Source organism: Lygodium microphyllum, chromosome 11 (assembly GCF_053477565.2).
Source record: "Lygodium microphyllum isolate KBCC chromosome 11, Lygodium_microphyllum_v1.1.10, whole genome shotgun sequence".
Lineage (NCBI taxonomy): Eukaryota > Viridiplantae > Streptophyta > Polypodiopsida > Schizaeales > Lygodiaceae > Lygodium > Lygodium microphyllum.
The window spans coordinates 130,361,296-130,372,957 of record NC_141145.1 but is presented as its reverse complement, the minus strand read 5'-3'; the positions used below and the strand labels follow the sequence as shown (position 1 = coordinate 130,372,957).

The window sequence follows — 11,662 nt, the reverse complement described above, 5'->3', positions numbered from 1 at the left end:
TCAAATGCTTCCTGTTGCGCATTCCCCCATGTAAAAGGGTGATCTTCCTTGGTGAGGTGGGAGAGGGGGGCAGTGATGAGGCTGTAATCTTTTATAAATCTTTGGCAAAACACTGTGAAGCCGAGGAGCTCCCGCACTTCTCTTACATTCTTGAGTACGGGCCATCTTTGGACGGCTTCCACCTTCTTAGGATCCACTTTGATTCCATCTGCTCCTACAATAAAGCCTAAGAACTCCAACTCTTTCACTGCAAACTCACATTTTTTCGGCTTGGCATATAACTGGTGCTGCCGCAGTTTCTCAAAAACTCGGCGTAGGTGTTGCTTATGTTCTTCTAATGTTTTGCTGTAGACTAGGAGGTCATCTATGTAGATAATGACAAAGATATCTATCTTTGGTCTAAAGACTCCATCCATGAGGCCACAAAATGTGCCTGGCCCATTGCTTAGGCCGAATCCTAGTACTAGCCACTCAAAACTACCATATCGGGTGCGGAATGCTGTTTTGGGGATATCTTCTTCTGCTATGCGGATTTGGTGGTATCCTGATCTAAGGTCAATTCGGCTAAAGTACTTGGCCCCGTGTAACCTATCTAAGAGATCCTCCACTAGGGGCATGGGGTATTTGTTTTTTATGGTGATTTTGTTAAGGGCCCTATAATCTACACAGAGTCTAAGTCACCCATCCTTCTTCTTTACAAATAGCACTGGGGCACCAAAGGGGGATTTGCTAGGGCAGATGAATCCTTGTTCTTCTAGTTCATGCAGTTGCTTCTTCAGTTCCATTAGTTCAGTGTGATTCATGCGATAGGGAGCTCGGGCTGGTGGGGCAGACCCTGGGATTAGCTCAATTTTGTGATCTACATCTCGCCTGGGTGATAGACCCTTGGGCAGCTCGGCGGGCATCACATCTTTGAACTCTTCCAGTATTTCTTCCACCTCTGTTTTCTTGTTCTGTTGTCTGGGTTTCTTGCCACTTTCTTCTTCTTCAATCGGTCGGATCATGCATAGATAGACCATATCTCCTTGTTTGACTGATTTTTCGACTTGCTTGGCACTGCAAGTCATGATATGTGGCCTGATAATGGTCCCTGGACCGGTACACTTTGGGTCTGGCCCTTTGGTTGGGTTGTAGTCTGTTTCATTATTTGGCATGCTACTCCTAGCTTATTCTCCTTCATTTGCACTTTGATTGGGGTCCTGCCAGGCAGTTGCATTCTTTCACATGGTACTCTGACGCCTTCTCCTTGCATATCTAACATCATTTCATTTACAACTTTACCCAACATTGCAATGACATACTTGTCATAGAATTCCAATCCCATTATCACTTCAAAATCATCCATGGGGATTACTAAGAAGTTGAGTTTCGCCTTCCACTTGTCAGCTGCTACTTGGACTGCAAAGACTTGTTTCACCTCCTTGGCTTCTCCTTATGCGAATGCCACTGTTAATCCTTCCAGGGCCTTCGATAGTTTTAGTCCATGTTTTGCTGCACACCCTGGTGTCATGAAGTTGTGTGTTTCTCTTGTGTCCACCATGATAGGTTGGTTACCCTCGCCCACTTGGCCTTTGATGTATAGATGATGGACTGCTGCTACTCTGGCTGCCATGAATTGGGGTCAGGCGCTAACTGATCCTACCCTTGGGTGGTCCATGCTTTCTTCACTCCCATTAGGGATTTCCTGGATTCGCAGTGGTTGTAGTTCTTCTCCTCCATATGCACTAGTTGCATTCACCCTTGATGCACTTGACGAAGCTGTATCTTCTATTGGGCATCTGTTTTGGTAGTGTGGACCCCCGCATTTGAAGCATCTGATTCCGACGGACGGGCTGGGGGTCTCCACCATGACGTGTTTGATCCTGCCGGCCCATATGATGTACTAGGGGTTGGCCTATAGTGATTGTTTCCCCATCTCCCTACTGCTCCTCTCGGTATTAAGGCAGTTTGTGATACGGCCATGGTGGTCATGTTGTTTTGGCTCCTTGTATCTGTGAATGCCCCTCTAGGAGCATTGGGCCTCTGGTTCCAAGAGTTGTTGTTGTTGAAGGTGTTGTTGAAGTTGTTGTTGAACCTGTTTTGATTCCCTTGTGCTGTTCTTCTGCCTTCCAGGTCCACCAGTCGTTCGGCCATTCTCATGGCTTCTGCTAAGCTTGTTGGCTCCTGTCTCTCCACATCTCTTCTCGCCCATTCTTGCATCCCAAACAAAAATCCATGTAGCTTAGTATCTATATCCATGTTTGGTAGCTGCAGCATGATCTGCCTATATTTGCTGACATATTCTTTCATCTTTCCCTGTGTTTGCTTGAGGTTCATCTCTCACTTTGAATTTCTCCAGCTTTGGAATAAAGTAGTGCTTCAGTTCTTCCTGGAGTTCTTTCCACGAACAGATTGTGTGGCCCTGCTCTTGTTCTAGCAAGTACCAACTGGCAGCATCCTCCTCCAAGTAAATGGATGCCACCTCTGCCTTCCTGTCTTCAATAATTCATGAATACTTTAAGTACCTGTCCACCTCTGCGATCCACTTCTTCAGAACCAAACCATCTCTCTCTCCCTTGTACTTGGCGGGTTGGGGCATCTTGAATTTTCCATAATCATCTTCTGAACTACTGCTATCTCCCTCTTCTTTGTGATGGTGCTTCTTCTCCTTCTTCTTGTCTTTCTTTTTGCTTCCTAATTCTACTACTTTCTCCTTCTCCTTCCTTGTATCTTGCGCCCTCCTAGATGTCTCCTCTCTACGCGTTCTATCCATCTCCTCTTGCATTCGGTGTCTTTTCTCCTCTTCTTGTTGTTGAATCACCCATTCTCTATAGCCCTGCTCTACTTCTAGTTTTTTCCTCCTTTCTTCCTCCTCTTCTTTCATCTGCATGTTCCTCCATATTGATTCTAGCATGCCTGACATACCATCTAATTGTCTTTCTAGTCCGGCCACTTTCTCTTCCTGGGCCACTCTCCATTCTTGTCCCCTACTCTTCTTCCTCTCCTCCAATGTTGGAAGGGTGACGTTCTCCCTTTCGTCCTCCATGTGGTTGGTGGGGGTGTCGACGCGGGGAAGCCGCGTTTCGCCGATGGTGGTGTGGGTCATGCCGCAAGGAAGCTGCATCACGTCTTCAGATGGTGGGATGTCGTGGTTGGGGCGTCACGCCGGGGCGACGCGATGTGGGTCGACGTGACGTGGGGCGTCGCGACGTGGGGTGACGCGACGTGGGGCGTCGCGACGTGGGGCGACACGATGTGGGGCGTCGCACTGTGGGTTGTTACAACTTCGATCTCTTCGGGGCACTGGATCCTTCCTCTTGCTTCCGTGAGCACTCCTTCACTCTGAGTAAGAGTTGCTCTGATACCAAGTGTGATAAACCTGCTCTCGTTACGCACTCAACACGGCACAGAAAGGTAACACAATATGAGCTGAAGGTATACTCTTGTATTATTCAATCCAAAAAGTGGGACAACATAGACACATCCCAGGACTACACCCTCGTGACGCCGCACATAAGAGGGTTCACCACTGGGCATAGGGAATCACATGTAGAGTGGAAACAAGGCAGGGCTTTGAGTCACTACTACTCCCTATATAGGTGCAATCGGTAGCAACGGCATGGTATAGCTACAAAGCCCTTATTGGGGGGGGGGGGGGGGGGGGGGGGAGGGGGTCCAAACTCAAAAGGCATGCCCAATTTTGGCCTCCCAAGTGTCCACCTTTTCATATCTTGACCATTTTGTGTCCATTTCACCGTCCTGGCTTCGATTCGAGCTCTGAGAAATCCTGGGTGTCCGGCTTGACATCCCGCATTGGTTGGCAACTCCTGACAACCCACACGGCATTCTGAAAAATTATCAAAAATCAACAAGTGTCGCTCGGGCACCTTTTAAAAGTCGTATTTCACTTGGTGCTTAAAATCGTCCTAGTTGGAGCCGCCGCCTTCGATGTTAAATATTTTTCCCCTAAATTCCAATTTTTTTGGCAAATTTTAGGCACATCCCGGGCTCAAAAATCCACTCTCAAATGATTTTAGTGACTTCTTGAGGTCTCATGGGATAAAGAGATAGTTTACTTGTAGGTATGCCCCATAGAAAAATGGGATTGTAGAAAGAAAAAATAGGCATATTGGAGATGTTGCACATGCATTGATAGATAAATAGAATATGCCAAAATATTTTTAGTTTGAAGTTGTTCATAGTGCTATCTATATTGTGAATAAAACTCCCATTGTTATAGTTCATGGAAAGTGTCACACTTGAAAGTGTTTGGCTGTATTATATATGTTCATGTGCAAGATGAGCTACGAAAGAGACTTAATCAAAATGCTAAAAAATATACTTTTATTCGATATTATTTACAACAAAAAGGGTATCATTGCTATAACCCTATTATAGGTGAGTTTAGAGTGAGCATGGATATTATTTTTTATGAGATGAGAAATTGGTATGCATGTAGTGGTAATGCATTGGATGATGATGATGATGATGATGATAGTTGTGTGTATAAAGGAAAGCAAGAATCATGGAGTCTTAGTGGACCAGAAACATCATCTGATACTATAGCTTCAGTTAGCCCTTGGTCTAGGAGACTAAGTGTAGCCCCACATCTTTAGGTGCATCTACAAGTGTTGCAGGTAAAGACAAGGGAAAGAAGAAAGTGTTAGATGGTAATGATGCATCTACTAGTCATTTGGGGTTTGATGGAGATTCCAATGGTTTAGATAATTTGGATGATGAGCTTGGTATTCCTTTAGTTAGGACATTAGGTATATAAAGAGTACATGGTAATGTAAAGGCTCCATTAAGTGATCCACTAGTACATAGGTCTAATAGTGCTAGATATTGTGTTTAAAGGTTTGGTTTTGAAGGTTATACAGCTCACCATTATGCTTATATGGTAAAGGTCATTGAGGATGTTGAGCCCACTTACTTTGAGAATGCTATTAGTTATGCTCATTGGGATGCATTAATGGATGAGAAGATAGATGCATTAGAAGCTAATAAGACTTGGGATCTAGTACCATTGCCTAAGGGAAAGAAAGTTATTGGCTGTAAGTGGGTCTTTCTTTGTCACATTCATCATGATCTTTACTAAAGAGCCTCCATCTATCAATCATTGTATAAGTTTTCAGGTTGAAACCTACTAGACCAACTTGAATTCAAGTTTCTAAGTCAACTAGGGTCACCTAAAGATTCACGGGGATTTTATTTTTGCGGGCTTTCATTTTCATTCTTTTCTAATCAATCTCTTTTTTTCGAGCTTTTTCGTGCAACATATCCATTCTGCATATAAATAGTCCTACTTAAGGAGTACGACACATTGCATTTACATGAACACACACACATCAAAAAAACAAAACCAACGGAAAACTAGTAAAATATATTCGTGTCAAATAGTTGCAAGGTACACTCTTCCTAAAAACAAATCAAAGATCCCAATGCATGTAATCTCTTAGACAAAATCGGGCATAGTCACATGACGAAGTGTATAATAAACATATATATAAAAGTAGTAACAAAATGAAATGTCTAGAGTCTCTCGAAAAAAAAAACACACTCTCTCTCAGCATGGTACCGGTCCACACACTATGGTGGACAAACACTCCCCATAGAGCACATCATCTATTCCTAGACACATGCAATGTCTCATCTCCTCTGCACTGGCCCGCGCCAAACCACCACACCCCGCAAACACATCCAAAACATAGTCGTAGCGTTTCGTAAATGTAGCTAGTAACCACCTAACCATATCACCAATCACATATCACCAATCAAGATACAGAATCTTTGCGGCCATGCAAGTAGAAACAATGAAAATACCATACAAGGTAACCTGAGAGCAAAAACATGCAAGACTACTTACCGAAAGAAAAGATGAGACCTCTCTGCTCCGCCTCTGACAATGACACCATCAACGTCCATGGGAAAGACACAATCATCCATCATGTAGCTACGATACGCTGGAAACAATCTCTCTGAAATCTTCTCCCCAGCCTCTCTGTCGTAGCAAGGCACAACATGACCAGCACGATGCCAAAGACACACAGTAAGATCAAGTACCTATTCACGAGTGGAATTAGAATAAGTGATCCATGTTTTTATTTAAAGCATGTAACATAAACTTTATTTAGAACATACAACCGTACGTTCAACGTATCCAACTTTGTTATCTTACCGCCTCTCTAGTAACGGGATGTCGATAAGCCTTGGAGTCACACATGAGTGTCCAAGTGCGGTGAAGCACAAACCCCACCCTTGCTGCATCCGTAATAAACTCACCTATATGCTCTGCTAAGCACATAGTGACTAAGAATCCCTGGTCGGCCAAATACTCGCGAGCAAGGTCCATACAACCCATAACTAGACCCTTTGAGAACGTGTTCCACTTGGGAATAGTCATGCCCTCTACAAACAACATTGGTATTATGATATATGAGAAGTGAGTTTGATGTAAACCTTGTGTGATAGAAAGCATAACTTACCCAAAGGGATGGGACCTAGAGCATCCACAAGCAAGCTCGTAGGAAAATCCGCAAATATCAATCGAGCCACCTCTTGACATGGAACTCCATCTTTGCTATAAAGATGCATCTTTTGTGTTGCCAAAAACTTGTTGATGCTATACACAAAACAACATAGTCATTAATGCAAAGTAACCGATGATGCAATGCTATATGCAACATGTAAATTGATGTTCTTGCAATATGTAGTTGTCATGTCTACCTATCAAGGGCAAATCTATCAATTTGGGTCACATCCACTAATAGAGCATCGACATATGTTTGATACTGGAACCCTGCAACAATTATCTCAAAGTAATTTATTTTTAATAATCATACACGAATTTCAAGTTAATATAAGACTTCTCACCTACTAAACGGGTCATAGGTCGCCTCTCCCAATTCTCTCGACCAAGAGATGAATCTGCAACAAAGGAGGTGGTGGGTGCCATAGAGGACTCTGGCACATTTTTTCTCCCTGGATTACCTTGAGTACCCTGGGTGGCACCTTTGGTAGCCTTGGTTGCTTGCTTCTCTACAGTGGTGGGTGCGGTAAGCGGTTCATGAGTATCAACTCCCTCCTTGAATCCTACATAGTATCATTCACCCTTAGACTCCCATGCATGAGCACAAAAACTATTGCTACAAAAGCGACAAGATGTTTACATAGATTGAAGTACTTACTGTCATGCAGATCTTTCTCTTGCTTAGGGATAACCCCCACAGGGTAATCTAGCCACCAAGGGCAAACACTTGCCTCCCATGCCGTCAATTTTCTATCACATAATGATGGAGAATACATAGTGTTCTCGTCACGAACATCAATCCACTCTCTTGTGAATTGCGAAGCTGCATCTAGCCTCTTCTCTTCTACACATTGTAGTATCCACCTGCAACATTCTTGCCAATTACGCAAGCAAATGCATGCAATCTAATATGAAAATCAGACACACAATCTAATATGAAAATGCATGCTAACCTATAAATCACACGTTTGGCTGAAAACGTAAGCTCCGGCATCTTCTCTGCAACATCTGAAGATTTCACTCCATCCAAGAGGTGTACAAAAGCCTACACAAGTTTCACAAGCGCTTAACATTAGCACATATACATTTTAAGAAAGAACTTAAGAAAGTAATATGTTGGCACTGCATTGAGTCAACCTGCATGACATGATTCTTCATGTTAAGCTTAAAGAACTCCTCAAATGAATCTGGTAGCTGTGGACCTTCTACTTGTATCCGATCAATCTGAAGTAGTGCCTCCGAATGCAAGTGAGCCCAATATGTCTCTTTCTTCATGTAAACCCGAAAGAGCTTATAATCACCAAAATGCGGGTATTGGGGGTCTTTGGCCTTTGTGAGACTCATAAGATGCAACAATATTTTTTTCCTGTGATGCACAACAATATACACAAATAGAAAGCATTGAAGAAAAAAGCATCACATACACACACCTTGTGTTATATATACAAATTACCTTTCCGCAGGGATTTTTGAGCTTGTGAGACAATACAGCTTGTCTCTTGTGATCTTGAGCATGCTTGCATCATCCCACTTTAGCCCAAATAACAACTTAAAGAACTCATCACCATTTTGGGGATTAGCAATGGATAGGTATTTGTAACCCCTATCCTTAAGGCGCTCCTCTTCCACCCTTGTAGCCTTCTCCAAACGTTTCTTCCTCTCTACCTCATCTAGACCAAGAGCCTCAAGCTTAGCAGTTTCTTTTGAGATGAAGACATGAAATTCATCCTATCATTCCAAAAAAAAACTAAATTAGAGATAGAAAAGCACATCTCATACAAGTGAGCCATAGAAAGAAAATCACCTTCCATACAAGCTGAGATATCAAACCGCAAGGAGAGTTATACAGCAACACCATGATAATACCTTGCCTCTATACTCATCTCAACCTCAGCCCACTTCCTCATGGCCGGACTCAATCTATCTAGAATGGAGTCTTTGTTTGCAATACCAAACTTTTGAAACATATACACCTCATGCGCAATATTTGGAGTAACATGAGCTCTGGCAATACTATTGAAAACGAACAAAAGCATAATATGAGAATGTAAGTGTAACATATTACAAAGAGGAGCATAGTTAAAGGAAGAAGACTTACGCGTTGGTGGTGTCTAGTGCGAGTAGTAACTCTGCTTCCTTTGCCTTGGGCACCTCAATGAATTGGCACCGTACACTAACATGGTAGTGAGCACAGTCGGAGTACTCTGTAATTGAAAACCAACAAACATAAGAATGGGATACGAACATTCAATACTTGTATGTATAGTGGACAACTTACTTTCCTTGATGCGTTTCCACCACGTTTTAAGCCTGTGGTTTCCATCCCAAACCAAGAACTTTTTACCCTTAAGGTCTTGCCACTCTCTTCCAAGAGCCCTCTCAAAATCCTCATTTCTTTGACGCCATATTGGACCCCATTCATCTAGATTGCTAGCTGTCACAGACATGGTCTCCCCTCTCGGACCTTCAACTGACACAAGGAAGTGTCCCATAGTCTCAAGATAACCAGTGGAATCAAAGGAAGGAATCAACCACTGGGCATCATCCGTAGCAAATCTGACTACCTCATGAGCCACAAAGAGGCACAAGAGGAGGTAGCGTCCTCTTTTTTATATAAAATTGACTCGGCACATCCTTCATCAGTCCTAGAGAGACTTGCTTGCCTAAGTTCCTTGAGTGCTTCTTTTCTTTTTCATCATCATTCTCCCTTTGATCACTATCACCACTCACCTCTTCTTTGTCATCTAGACTATCATGCTGCACATTAGTCTCTGTAGGAGCAGATATTAATAAGTAAAAATTAACAAAAGTAGCATTAAACCAATCATATTTAATACATAACACTGAACAAAGCGTCATATGTAAATGAAATGGACACATAAGTGACTACCTGTGTGCTCCGCAACCCCGTCAATTGTATTGGAGTCCCCATCCACTTGTGCTTCGTCATCAATGTAGACACATCTTTTTGGACCACGTCCTTTCTTTGTTGAAGGAGTGTCCACTGATCTCAAACGCGATGATGCTTCTTGCTCTAAGATCCGCCCAGGAACACATCCTGAACGTAGCTTCATACAGACTTCACGGCTACTATGAGGTGACACACATTTCTTTCTCTTTTTAAGCACTCTTTTAGGTGCCATAACTTTCTCTACACACTTACAAATAGATACACAATCAACCTCTTTAAGATTAACAACACAATCAATCTATTTAAGGTTAGCAACACAATCAATCTCTTTAAGGTCACGGGACAAAGCCACGGACGAAGCCACACGCTTGTGCATAAGCCCACGGATCGTCCGCGCGGACGCGGGCGATTGGGGGGTTCAATCTCTTACCTTATTCTCACGAAGCATATGGGACGAAGCCACACGCTTGTATCCATGGGGGGTTCAATCTCTTACCTTGGAGGCCCGTCGGACGGCATACGGGACAGTTGCCATGGGGCATAAGCCCACCCATTGTCCGCGTGGACGCGGACGATTGGGGGGCTTCAAGGTGTTACCTTGGAGGCCCACACGACGGCGCATACCAAATGATGGGGCATAAGCCCACCCATCGTCCGCGTGGACGCAGACGATTGGGGGGCTTCAAGGTGTTACCTTGGAGGCCCACACAACGGGACGGCATAACCAAATGATGGGACGACATACGGGACAGTTGCCATGGGGCATGAGCCCACCCATCGTCCGCGTGGACGCGGACGATTGGGGGGCTTCAAGGTGTTACCTTGGAGGCCCACGCGACGGCTTAGCCCACATGAAGCATGACCGAATTAACACAACAGCTTAGCCCACACGAAGCATGACAAAGCGTGACAAAGGTAAACCAAAAGACGAAGCTTAAGCCCACCCATCGTCTGCGTGGACGCAGACGATTGGAAGGCTCAAGATAATACCTGGGACGGACGAAGCGTCACGGACGAGGATACGAACAGTCGCGCAGTGCTGCAGGAGTTACGAACAGTCGCCACGGGGCATGAACAGTCGCGGATGCAGGAGTTACGAACAGTCGCGGATTGGGAGGCCACCGTCGTGAGGCACTGTCGTTAGTCGCTAGTTGTGGGGCTTTCCCTCCAGCCCTGTTGGTTTCTACATACACAAACACAGCTTGGTGCACTTCTAATAGGTCATCATATTACTCTTTAACCCGGCAGGCTCTTATTGATGTACATAGACAATATTGAAACAACTTGTGAGCACATCTTACTAACATTGCAAAAGAACTTGTGATCACGTTAATACTAAACCCTAACCGAAGCGACACAAAGATTAGACTGTTTACCTTCATGTCACCATGCATTCAACCTACCAACTAGGATATGCATTGTTCGACCTACGAATCAAGAAATATTGAAATAAACAAGGGAAAGGGCCTTCAGCCGAAGAGACAGCTAGGGAACAACCCACGAAGCGCCCCCCCTTCTCTCTCTCTCTCGGTGTTGGCCCCCCCCTCAAAAGAAAAGAAGAATCAGATTTGAACGCAAAACTGTCACATGCCAAAACTTCATGCAAAAATATCATGCAAATTTATAAAGAGGCTCAGCACATGCCAAAACTTCATGCAAAAATATCCCGAGATGACCCATCGTCTGCGTGGACGCAGACGATTGGGGGGCTCAAGATAATACCTGGGACGGACGAAGCGTCACGGACGAGGTTACGAACAGTTGCCACGGGGCATGAACAGTCGTGGATGCAGGAGTTACGAACAATCGCGGATTGGGAGGTCACCGTCGTGAGGCACTGTCGTTAGTCGCTAGTGCTGCAGGAGTTACGAAAATATCAATCGTCGCTAGTGCACCGTCGTGAGGCACCGTCCTGAGTTGTGGGGCACCGTTGTGAGAGAGAGACGGAGAGAGGGAGAGAAGGGAGAACAGAGAAAGAGAAGAGAAAGAGAAGGGAGAAGGGAGAACGAGAGAAGGGAGAGAGAGAGAAAGAGAAGGGAGAAGGGAGAAGGGAGAAAGAACGGAGAAAGAGAAAGAGAAGGGAGAAAGAGAAGGGAGAAGGGGGAGAGGGAGAAGGGAGAGAGAGAGAGAGAGAGGGAGAAGGGAGAAGGGAGAAAGAACGGAGAAGGGAGAAGGGACAAAGAACGGAGAAAGAGAAAGAGAAGGGAGAAGGGAGAAAGAGAAGGGAGAAGGGAGAGAGGGAG

At 44.4% G+C, this 11,662-nt stretch overlaps 1 long non-coding RNA gene across 1 annotated transcript; it reads right to left on the bottom strand.

Annotated features, from left to right (window-relative positions):
• Window positions 1-6,485: 6,485 nt before the first annotated feature.
• Window positions 6,486-6,956, bottom strand: LOC148029381 (uncharacterized). The gene is made up of 3 exons (XR_015692481.1): window positions 6,853-6,956; window positions 6,706-6,778; window positions 6,486-6,601 (listed from the first exon to the last, which is right to left on the bottom strand). It is a non-coding gene; the product is annotated as an uncharacterized LOC148029381 (long non-coding RNA).
• Between the last annotated feature and the right edge of the window lie 4,706 nt (window positions 6,957-11,662).